Here is an 11,776-nt window from a genome sequence, read left to right on the forward strand (position 1 = left end):
AGCCCATTTCTCTTGAATGGGTCACTGATAATGGAAGGAAGGGATACTCCTTCAAGTTCAATACTGTGCACTTACAGGATCAATCTTTCGAGACTTTTGTCCAGGTCGCATGGGGACAAATTTCTCAGGCTGAGGACGCTCCCTTCCTCACCTTTCGGGAAAAAATCGACTGCCTCAGGAAAAGGGTCAAATTTTGGCAAATCAGGAAAAAAGAATCCGACTCTAGGGAACTTAGCAGCATTATGAGGGAAATTTCTCACATCTCGTCCTCCATCCCTTCGGATGGCCTATCCTTTGAAAAGAAGGTTCTCCTTTGGTCCCTCGAGAAAAAGAAACAAGATTTGCTCCTAAAAGAAGAGACCACATGGAGATTGAAAAGTCGAGCCCTTTGGCTCAAACAGGGTGACAGAAACACCAAGTTTTTTCACAGTTTTGCCAGCGCGCGCAGAAGTAGGAATTCGATTTGGAGTATCAATGACTCGATGGGTAATACCTTCAATTCTCAGCATGACATCTCTGCTGCGGCCACAACATTCTTCAGAAGTCAATATAAGCGCCAGCACAGTGATATCTACGATATGATGTGGGCGGTTAATCACCTCCCCATTATGTTCGATGAAGCTGCAAATGATCACTTCCTCAGGCCTATTACGGAGGTCGAACTCTCTGGCATCATAAAAGGCTTCAAGAAGGACAAAAGTCCCGGCCCTGACGGCATTCCAATAGAGTTCTACTCTCACTTTTTTGATCTTCTCAAAGTCGATCTCCTCAATATGGTTAATGCCACTTGCCAAGCTGGGAACATCAACAGCGCGCTATCGGCCACCTTCATTGCCTTAATCCCTAAGATAGAAAATCCTTCCACTTTTGGGGATTTCAGGCCCATTGCCCTGTGCAATGCTCTCTATAAGATTATCTCCAAGATCATTGCTGAGCGCTTGAAAAAAACTCTCAATGCTTATATTTCTCCTCAGCAACATGCTTTTCTAAAGGACCGGCTTATACTGGATGCTGTTGCACTTGCTCAAGAAGGTTTATATGCCATTGATAAGAAAAAGATTGATGCGGCTGCCCTCAAAATTGATCTATCAAAGGCTTTTGACTGTGTCAGTTGGGGCTTCATCCGAGTTCTACTTGCAAAAATTGGACTCTCGCCACGTGCTTGCAGCTGGATCATGGCATGTGTGGAATCCGTCCACTTCTCGGTCATTATTAATGGCATCCCTTCTACCTTCTTCCATGCTGAAAGAGGCCTCCGACAGGGATGCCCACTGTCCCCTCTCCTCTTTATATTGGTCATGAACTCTCTTAGTTCGCATATCAATCTTGCTGTATCTCAGGGAAGGTGTAAGGCCGTAAAGATCTGTAAGAATATCTCCCTCTCACATAATTTCTTTGTTGATGACATTCTCATTTTTGCTATGCTATGCAAGACTTCTTGGGCATGCTTATTCATTATCTTTCAGAAGTTTCGTGCCGCCACCGGACTCCTCATCAACAGTGCCAAAACCAAGCTCTTCCATAACAATTCCAATCTTGCCATTGCCCGATGGGTAGCGGATAGATTTGGCATCAATCTTGCTCTTCTATCCGACGGTCTCCCTTATCTGGGCTTTCGACTCAAAGTCAAAAATAACAAATATGCTGATTGGACATGGCTCATTGATAGATTCTATAGCAAAATTTCCAGATGGGAATCGAGACTCTTATCACTTGCTGGCCGTCTTGTCCTGGTTCAAGCGGTTCTTTCCCAACTTGCAGTATACTGGGGCCACCTTTTCGTCCTCCCTGCCAAAGTTCATAAGATTATGCAATCTACGGCCGCTAATTTTCTTTGGGGAGGCCACTCCTATCTATCGAAATTTCATCTTGCAAAGATGGACCTCATCACCTGTCCTAAAAAGAAAGGCGGATGGGGGCTTATTCACATGAGGCGTTTTGGCAACGCTCTAATATGCAAATCCATGCACAGGGCCTTTTTTGGGAACAGCCTTTGGTCTTCTCTAATCAAACAGAAGTACTTAAAGGGTCGGAATTTAGAATACTGGCTTCGGAGATCTACTCTTGGGACATGTCATGGATCGCCTATCTGGTGTAGCTTCCGCAAGAATCAACGGTTTTTGTTCAGCATTCTCAAATGGACATTATATTCTGGCTCGTCTGTATATATAGCTCTCGACCCTACTCTGTACAACCTCGAATCCCATATCTCCCCGGCCCTTCTCGCCTTCTTTCACTCCAGGGGCATTTTCACTTGGTCAAGGCTCATTGATTCGTGGTCCTCCCTATCGCCCATTTGGAAGACTGATCTACAGCTCCACATTCCCCTCCCCCTTCGACCACTTTGGTCCTCCGCCACCCTACACTTCTCCAGCCTAAACATTCTTCAATTGGGAACTCACGACACCCTCATCTGCTCCACTGACTCCAATACCCACCCCATCACCGTTAGACGTCTTTACTCCGCCCTTTCTTCTCTCATCCCGCCCCATCCCTCCCCTTTCCCACTTACCCTCTGGAAAGCCTGTTGCCCCCTCAAGTCCACTCTATTTGGATGGCTTCTCTTTCATAACAGGAATCTTGTCTGGGATGTCCTTCAATCAAAAGGGTGGCAGGGACCAAGTCAGTGCTGTTTCTGCCGGCTGGAATCGGAAACCAATCTCCACATTTTTTTCCACTGCTCCATCTCCTCCACTATTTGGCTCGAGTTGTCGACTAGCTATGGTTTTTCTGCTCCTCCCTTCTCCTCGGTTATCGACGCCTTTCTCTGGTGGTCTTCTCAGCGACCCTTGTGGCATGCTATCTTCCTTCTCACGGTTTGGCACATCTGGAAGTGGAGATGCAGTTCTGTTTTCCAGGACTCCCATCCTCATCTACAGACCATCATTTCCATGATTTCTAGTTGCGTGCCTCCTGATTAGTCATTATCTATCGTCGGCACTTTTTGGGCGGCTGCAAATGTTTTTTGATCTCTTTCATACCACCAGATATGATGATTTTTCGCTCCATGTTTTTCTCATCTATACAGATCTATAGATCTATACCTTTCCATTGTGCTCTATGGTCTCTTATCGACCAACATTCTTGTAATTTTGTCATTTTCAGTCGGTTTATGTGTCTTATATGCTCGATGGCCTCACATTGCCCGCATTCTTGTAATCATGTAATTATCAGACAGCTTATATGATCTCAATATAACAAATATAGCTTTTTTTCCTCTGAAAACAATTGACACAACATTGGCAATTTAGAAACATTGATTATGGAATTCAACTAATTATGAAAATTATCCTTCCGTTGATGACTCACTCGTATCGTACTACTATAACTTTTTTTCCATCGAATGAGGAATTCCTACAGATTTCGTCCCAATTTGATCATAATCTCGATTCTATATAATGCAGTGGAAGTTGGAACCTCGAAGATTATCGGTAAATACCCATCAGAGTGGTGGAGTCTGCAGCGTTCTCATTTTCGTAAAAGGAATACATGATATGGCAGAGCCTGTAAAAGAAAAAAATTGGGAGTCGGAAATCCACAACTAAAGGTAAGCTCCTCTCCTGTACACTTTCCTCTTGCTATTTTTTTTAGGTCTGCTATGTTACAACCGTATTTTTCTATATTATAAATAGTTTTTCATTATCGGATTAATATGATAGAGAAGTTACAAGAGCCATATAATTTATTTTTTCTACGAGTAAAGTTTCTTCGAATTCAAGGCATGCCATAGGTCAATAAGATCGACCACACACGCCAAACTGGTTTTGAAAATAGAGTAACATGGACTTGTCAACCGTCCACACATTTCTTACTCGTTGAAAAACGAAGTTCGTTCTCATAATAAAACCAGCATCCTAGCTTTTCAAGTTTGTATTAGACCCCAATTGTAGCTCAAGATTTTGGTAGGTTTTGATGCTTGAATTATATCCTGTTACCGAACTTATCGATTGTTCGTTTCATGTAAGTGTAGTTGACCCAGCTGCACACGAAATACAGGGCCGAAGATGTCATGTAAATAAGGCTTTTGTTTTCTAATCGACAAAATGGATGGTCGACGGTCTCTCCCAGTAATCCACGACAATCATAAAACATATATATAGGTCATTTTTTTTTTTTTTTGAAAAACCATGAGTATGTCTTAACCTTCCTTTCGACTTTTCAAATTCTTTTGTCATAGCCTCGAGCCGTTCTTCCATACGTTGAAACCTCTTCTTTCGAACCATAGTTGTCACGATTTCAAACTGGTCTTCGAGTTTTTAATGTTCGTTCACAAACAAAGACTCCAAATCCTCTCCCCTCATATGTCTGATAAGCCTACGTAGCCCCCACAAGCTCAATGCCATCCTCGACAACACAGCCACCCATAAATGAATTAATTTTATCATCGCTCAGTTTACTTAGCGAGCCATTCATATTCACATATTTCTCAATCCATTTTATCTCTATCTTACACATGTATTGAGGAATAGTCAAATGGACATCTATGGAATAGTCAAAGTTTACAGATGGAATTGGATGCAAGAATTGGTGACTACTTGGAGGGCGTTACAATCAATTATCGTGCCTCCGGACCCTGAACTGAATAAGCTTTACAGCTAGTTGCAATTGCAATTTCCATGGCTGTCGGTGCCCAATTTAAATGGAAAGCACTGAAATAATTATGGATCAGCGAAACTGTTGAGGTTTACATGGCTATGTTAACAGAGATCTCTCTTTTGACCACCTCGAGATTCTCATGGCTCGAGGGATTATATCTGAACCTTCCATTTTAAACAGTTAGATATGATACCCATGGCCAGACATAGACTTCTTCTATTTGAAGGAAGAGAACATTCCAATGATCTGTCAATTCAGTAATAAATGAATATCCATAAAAGTTGCAACCCTCCTTCTATTTGAAGGAAGAGAACATTCCAATGATTTGTCAATTCAATAATAAATGATTATCCGTAGAAATTGCTGTCCAATCAAGGACGTTTGTTTCTACCTTTCGAACTTTCAAGTTAATCTATATCGGCAAAAACAGTTCTAACTTAAAGAGAATTTATTGTTGTGATGCACCCTGGCCTATCCCAGGCTGTGGTTAACACCAGACTTTGCATGTGAATGTTGTTCATGCCTCTAATTCCCAAGCCATGAAACTGCTCAACTGCTCTCTAATTTTCTGAATAAGAGTGTTTCTCGTTTTACTACTTTTAAATATCAAGAGGTCGATTAATTTTAGTAAAATTGTTTTGTTTAAGTAAGTCAATTGTTCAAGGTTTGGATATATTTGGTAAGATTGGAAGCTTCTCTATTTACCAACTAGTCTAGATCCATCGTTCGAGTTCGCTAATGAATTATACTTTTAAAAAGTCATATAAAATCGGTAAAAGTAGACATTAAAGTTCATAAGATGGCAAGTTTGAAAACAAAACAGTCAAGAAAATATTGTTGATGGGCAGGGGACCCGTCAAATTTAACCCCTGGATGGGAATCCACCACAAACAAACTTGAGCATTCACATTTTTGTCACAGAAAAGTAAGAAAATAGCATAACCGCTTAATTTTAATCCGAACCCAAATAACTTTCATGTCGTTTACGATATGATGCCATAAAAACCAGGACGATGCTATGTACGAAATTTACATCACTACAATACATTCATTTCGGACGAATTTTATCTCTATCTACCATGATGTAAGGTGGAGTCTTGAGTGTACGAGCGACCAACGTCATTTGAATAGGAAGAAGTAGAGCGAGAATTAAATGGGGCTATCGATGGCAAAACCACATATATAGCCACTGGCCGCGAAGAAGGAAGCAGCATCAACTCTTCATTGGGATTTATGAGGACCTGCAATGCTTGTCTGATTGAAGGGCGTAGCTGGGGATCCGGATGTGAGCAAGCAAGTCCCAAAATCAATGCTCGTTTCATCTGCTCATTGTCAAATTCAGCATTCAATCTGGGATCCGCCGCCTCGATAACTCTTCCCTGCCCGTAAAGACCCCATATCCAATCGATCAAATTCTCCTCCGTCAATTGCGGATTTCGCTGCACAACCCGCCTCCCACTCACCACCTCCAACATACATACCCCGAAACTAAAAACATCCGACTCTGCAGTGGCCCGGCCGGTGTAGCCGCACTCGGGCGCCCAATAACCAGGCGTCCCCGCCAGCTTGGTACTTACGGCCAGAGATGTCTCGTCGTGTTCAATGAGCCGGGCAAGGCCGAAGTCACCCAGCCGGGCATTGAAATCCCCGTCGAGCATAATATTGCTGGGTTTAACGTCACGGTGGACGACTCTCTGCTCCCATTCTTCGTGAAGGTACAGCAACGCCGAAGCCAACCCGCATAAGATTCTATGTCTCCGAACCCAATCCAAAGGGACCTGATTCTGATCCTGCTGCTGCAGATCCCCTGGCTGCCTGAAGATGAGCTTGTCGAGGCTTCCGTTGGGCATGTAGTCGTAGACGAGCAGTAGCTCGTCGCGTTGGTGGCACCACCCCTGGAGTCGCGTCAGGTTCCTGTGTCGAAGTCTGCCTATGGTGCTGATCTCCGACATGAATTCCCGCTCTCCCTGTCTTGACCCAGCCGATATTCTCTTCACTGCTATAAGTGCGCAGGCCCCTTGTCGGCCTTCCAGGGTCCCCTTGTAAACGCTCCCAAAGCCGCCGTTTCCGAGCAGTTCTGTCTCGCTGAAGTTCTTTGTCGCTTCGAACAGAGTTTTGTAGGAGAACCGGCGAGGGGCGTAGGGTGAGGCTGCCGATCGGTCCTCTATCATCGCTAGTTCACCGCTTAGCCCCCATTCTGACATGTTCCCGACACGTCTTCCTTTCAGAGTCTTACCGACGAACCACGCCGATAACCCCAATAACACGCTTACGATGGCAATGGAAACGACAAGGAGGCTGACCTTTAGGGTCCTGCTTTTGGATCCTCCTGCTGACCTCAACGCAGTGACGAGCGTTATATTCAGAGACGATTCAGGCAAACTTTCCAAACTGAAATTCCAGTCCAAAATGCGATGAATCTCGAAATGACGCCCCGTTGCCGCGGAGAATCCAACGTGGGCTGATCGCGGAACGGTGTTTGATAGCTCGATTGTTCGGTTCAAGATGCTCGCGTAAGGAATCGATCTGTCTGCATAGGTAGCGAATATTTGCAGTATTTTGTTCCAGCCATCGTAATGGATTCGAACCCTTATAGGCCTCCCCGACCTCAAGTTGATGCCATGTTGTCCCAGATTGGCGGTTGCGTCGGATATGAGGCTCTTGACGTCTATGCCGACATGGTTATCGTCCGGGTCCACGATGCCGTTCTTGTAGGTGTCGAATTCAATGGCCAGCTGATTCGTTGTGTTTAGATATGTTGATCCATCGAATAAGCCCAGATATTGTCCACTGCTGTCTGCCAGAAAGGGTTTTTTGTTGGGGACTATGATGAAGGCCAGACCGTCACCACTGGATTCAGTGATGTTGCCTATGACGATGGTGAAGGTGGTCGTAAATGTGGCCGGCCAGACTGTGATAGGTTCACGGTAGAGAACCCTTCCTATGCAGGACCGCATCTTGGAATATTGATCCGTCTCATTCGACGAACCTCCAGAGGTAGCGTTTGGCGATGGAGTCAGATCGATGTAACCAAGTGAAGGAGAAACCGAAGAATTTCCCATGTATATAAGCTGACTGTTGCTGCTGTTGCTGAATGTTGGGAAAGAGAAATTTACATTACCTCCCAGGGACTGTGCGAGGGAAACAGCAGCCAGCACTGGAAAGAAAAGAGCCAAAGAACCCATCATGATATTTACACCAAGACTCTGGTATACCAAGATGTTAAGCAGGCGCCTAAAACACTGGTATACCAAGATGGGGAAGCTATAGCAGTTATATGACGAAAGGCATCAACTATAAGTATATTGCAGGTGACGCCTGTAATCATAATCGGCTCGTGTAGCAGCCGCCCTAGAGTATTGTAGTCTACTTATTTTCAGCGTTGTATACCAGCCGCCTTAGACCACGTGCGTCAGCGTCGACTTTGGACCATGCGGGGCGGCGTGACTCTTGGAGCCAAGACCGTTCAAACAGGTCGGCTTTTGTTCTCTGTGAGAATATCTTTATCGACAACGTGCGTCGGCGGGGTCTATAGACCATGCGGGGCGCTGGACTTCTAGCTCTAAGGCAGTCGTCAAACAGGTCGACTTTTTGGTCGGTGGGAATTGTTTTATCGATTGTGTCTCAAATATAAATTATAAATGAGACTTTTTTTTGTCGGTGGGAACCATTTAATTATTTTTTTTAAATGGTTGGCGAGTGGAAGAAACAGTGAAGGAAAGAATTTGACTATGAACCTTCAAAAGTGGGAAAGTTCGAAAATTTGATAAGGGAATTGTTTCTATTTTACAAGAATTTAAATAAATAAATTTGAATTTATTTAACTTCGGGTCTAATATGAGTTGGGAGTAACCATATTTCTTCAACTTCGGATCTAATTATGAGTGGAAAGTGATCATATTTCTTCAACCTCACCTTTTTTTTTAAGACGGTAAAATATATTGTTTATATATATATATATAATTTTTTTTTTCTTTTTATTAGGGTTTATATTGATTTTATATTTAGATAATAGTTTATTTTTATTATTTTAAAGAAATTCAATGTTGAGCATCAACATACTTAAATATTTTTTTTACAATGGTTTGTAAAATGAGCCTCTAGGCTCAATAATTTTTGAACATTGATTTTTTAAATATGTTTTTAAAGAAAGAATTAAATATAAAATAATAAATACGTTTTTAAGGAAAAGATTAAATATATTTTTATTTTAAAAAAATTTAGATAAATAAGTTTTGAACATTGATGCAGTATTTATTAAGAAAGAATTTTATGTAAGTTTTGAAATTAGGAGGACTATCTATTTAAGCTTTGAAATGAAAGGAGGTTTTAGAGGAAAAAAGTTACTATGGTTTCTTCTTTTATAATTGTGCTCTAAATTTTTTATATTTTTTATAATTATTAGATTATTTAAATATTATTATAAAGAGAAACATATGTATTTTAATTTTTAAGATAAATACAATTAATTTTTTTCAACTGAAATTTTGCTATCATTTTTATCGTATTGAACTTGAATCTAAATTCGAACTGGGTAACTATGATTTAAAATAATTGAATTTATAAAATTTACAAAAAAATTATATTTTATATAATTAAATATTTTAATATAATAAAAGATAATGTTTTCGGGAAAACTAGTGTCTATTGGATCTACTAGTCCCACTAAGAATGGTAGTTATCTTAGAAACAAACAGTTCAAAGTAACTTGTGTTTTCCTTTATGGATGATAGATAAGAGAGAAGCAGAGAGCACCAACCTTAGTCTTTCGCTTGGCTCCTTGCTTGTTTCCTCTCTCCTTTGATAGAGCTTGCCACTCCTTTCTCACTTGTCCCACTTCAAAGAACACCTGTAGAGGCAAAGCAACAAGAAACCATCAAAGCATAGAGATCTATGATACCATAAACAATGTAGAATCAGAAGTACATTAACCATACAATTGCATACACAAATACAAGATTCAGAAATACACAAGTATATGGAGGAAAACTCAAATAACTTTATTGATAGTAGAAGTAGAAGAGAGGATTACAACCTAGCTGTCTGATCTACTATTATCCTCCCAGCATGAAAGCCCTCTTCACCTCATGAAAGGCAAGATCACCCAACAATACAATGTCTCAAAGAGTTACCAACAACACTTCCTTACATATTACAAAATTCCAGCCCTCTGGATCTCTAGGATGAAGGATCCATATATAGATATTTGCAGGAGGGTGAGTCAGCTTCTAGGTTTTTGATTAGTGTCATTTCACTGATAGTTCTTGGTTCCACTTGGAAATTTCATTATCTCTTACTCATCCCTGGGTGACTTCAGAGAGGCAAGTGTCATATGAGAAGTTTCTAGAAGATTCTCTGGTTTCCACCTAGCAAACTATCTCTGCCATTTGCCTTCTCTCACCCATCGCACCCTACAGCAGGCTTTTTCAGTATGCATTGCACCCCCTGTGTGTAATAGGTGAGATGCATCGCACCTTAGCCAAGGAGCAATGTTTATGGGTCAATTTTGACCAGTTCTGAGTAGTTTTTCAGATGCAACTTCTGGGAAATGATGTAATCAGTTGACCTTGATCCTTTAGGGTATGAAACAACATTTTTAGGGGTTTAAGAGCCCTTGGTTTATCGACATATGTGATTGGGGTTGCAGTGCCAAAATATGTCTATAACAAATGATTTTATGGAAAAAATCAAAATATGTTTAGTTCAATGATTGAAAAGTCAAAATACTTTAAAAAATTAATTACTTTAATTATGCTTTACAAGTTATATTAGAAAAAGCTAATATGGTTTCTTCTTTTTATAATTGTGCTCTAAAATTTTTATATTATTTATAATTATTAGACTATTTAAATATTATTATAAAGAGAAACATATGTATTCTAATTTTTAAGATAAATACAATCAATTTTTTTTGAATTGAAAATTTGCTATCATTTTTATCGTATCGAACTTGAATCTAAATTCGAACTGGGTAACTATGATTTAAAATAATTGAATTTATAAAGTTTGCAAAAAAATTATATTTTATATAATTAAATATTTTAATATAATAAAAAGATGATTTTATGGAAAAAATCAAAATATATTTAGTTTAATGGTTGAAAAGTCAAAAATACCTTTAAAAAAATTAACTACTTTAATTATGCTTTACAAGTTATATTAATTTATAAAACAAATTAACACTACTTTAATTATGATTACCAAAGTTTTATAAATTTATATCAATTCATAAAGAATTTAAAATACTTATATTATATTACATTTTATATTATCAAAATACAAAAAATCACAAGTTTATTTTAAATTACTATTATTATTATAAAAGAATTATTATATTAGTTAAATATATATACATTTCAAAAATATATCATAATATTGTTGATTATAAAGATTTAGCTTTATTTTATTATAGAATTTTGTAATTTGTAAATAAACTTTGTTTCATGATATCAAACACATCATTCCACCATATGTGGATGACCTCCCTACTCACGCTAAACATTGAGTTGATCACTCGATGCATCTTCGGGGTAATTTCCTTCGTTGTGGACATTATAATATTCTCCTTAACCCACACAAATGTGTGTTTTGTGTCATTTCTGGCCGACTTCTAGGTTCTGTTATATTGAAACAAGGAATTCATATTGATTGGACCATTGAAAGTACATGCAATTGTCAATTTTCCTACACCTTCTTCACTTGTTCAGCTTCAATGAATTCAAGGGAAACCTAACTTCCTACGAAGATTCATCCCTAATTACACTGAGTTGACCAAAGGATTCATTCGCTTGCTGAAAAAAGGGATTCACTTCCATTGGGATTGTCAGACATACATGGAATGTGAATAGAATTTGAATGATAAATCAATGAATTGCATTTCTATTGACAGAGATATATATTTATATTACATTCATATGACCCTTGGTTTCATATTCCAAGGTCTCTTGGACTTCCTTAGACTATTCAGCTTTCACACCAACCCTTAGAGGATTAGGTGTCCAGCATTCCTCCCCTTAATCTAAAGGGTTATGAATGAGTCCAAGAAGAAAGCTGTAATACAAAATGTGCAAAAATGCATGGCAGCACTAGGATGAATATGCTATCTGAAATATTGGTATCGAAGGGAGGTGGTTTAAGGATGACCATCAACACTGGAACACTTAGTGCAGTTCCCAAAACT

At 39.6% G+C, this 11,776-nt stretch overlaps 2 pseudogenes; both read right to left on the reverse strand.

Annotated features, from left to right (window-relative positions):
* Positions 1-3,854: 3,854 nt before the first annotated feature.
* On the reverse strand, positions 3,855-4,455 carry LOC149231596 (uncharacterized; annotated as a pseudogene).
* Positions 4,456-5,452: 997 nt separating this feature from the next.
* Positions 5,453-7,842, reverse strand: LOC149231597 (putative L-type lectin-domain containing receptor kinase S.5 pseudogene; annotated as a pseudogene).
* Positions 7,843-11,776: the final 3,934 nt, after the last annotated feature.

Source organism: Pinus tabuliformis, chromosome J (assembly GCF_031772625.1).
Source record: "Pinus tabuliformis cultivar Carrire ecotype Pingquan chromosome J, CPIR1, whole genome shotgun sequence".
In the NCBI taxonomy this organism is placed as follows: domain Eukaryota; kingdom Viridiplantae; phylum Streptophyta; class Pinopsida; order Pinales; family Pinaceae; genus Pinus; species Pinus tabuliformis.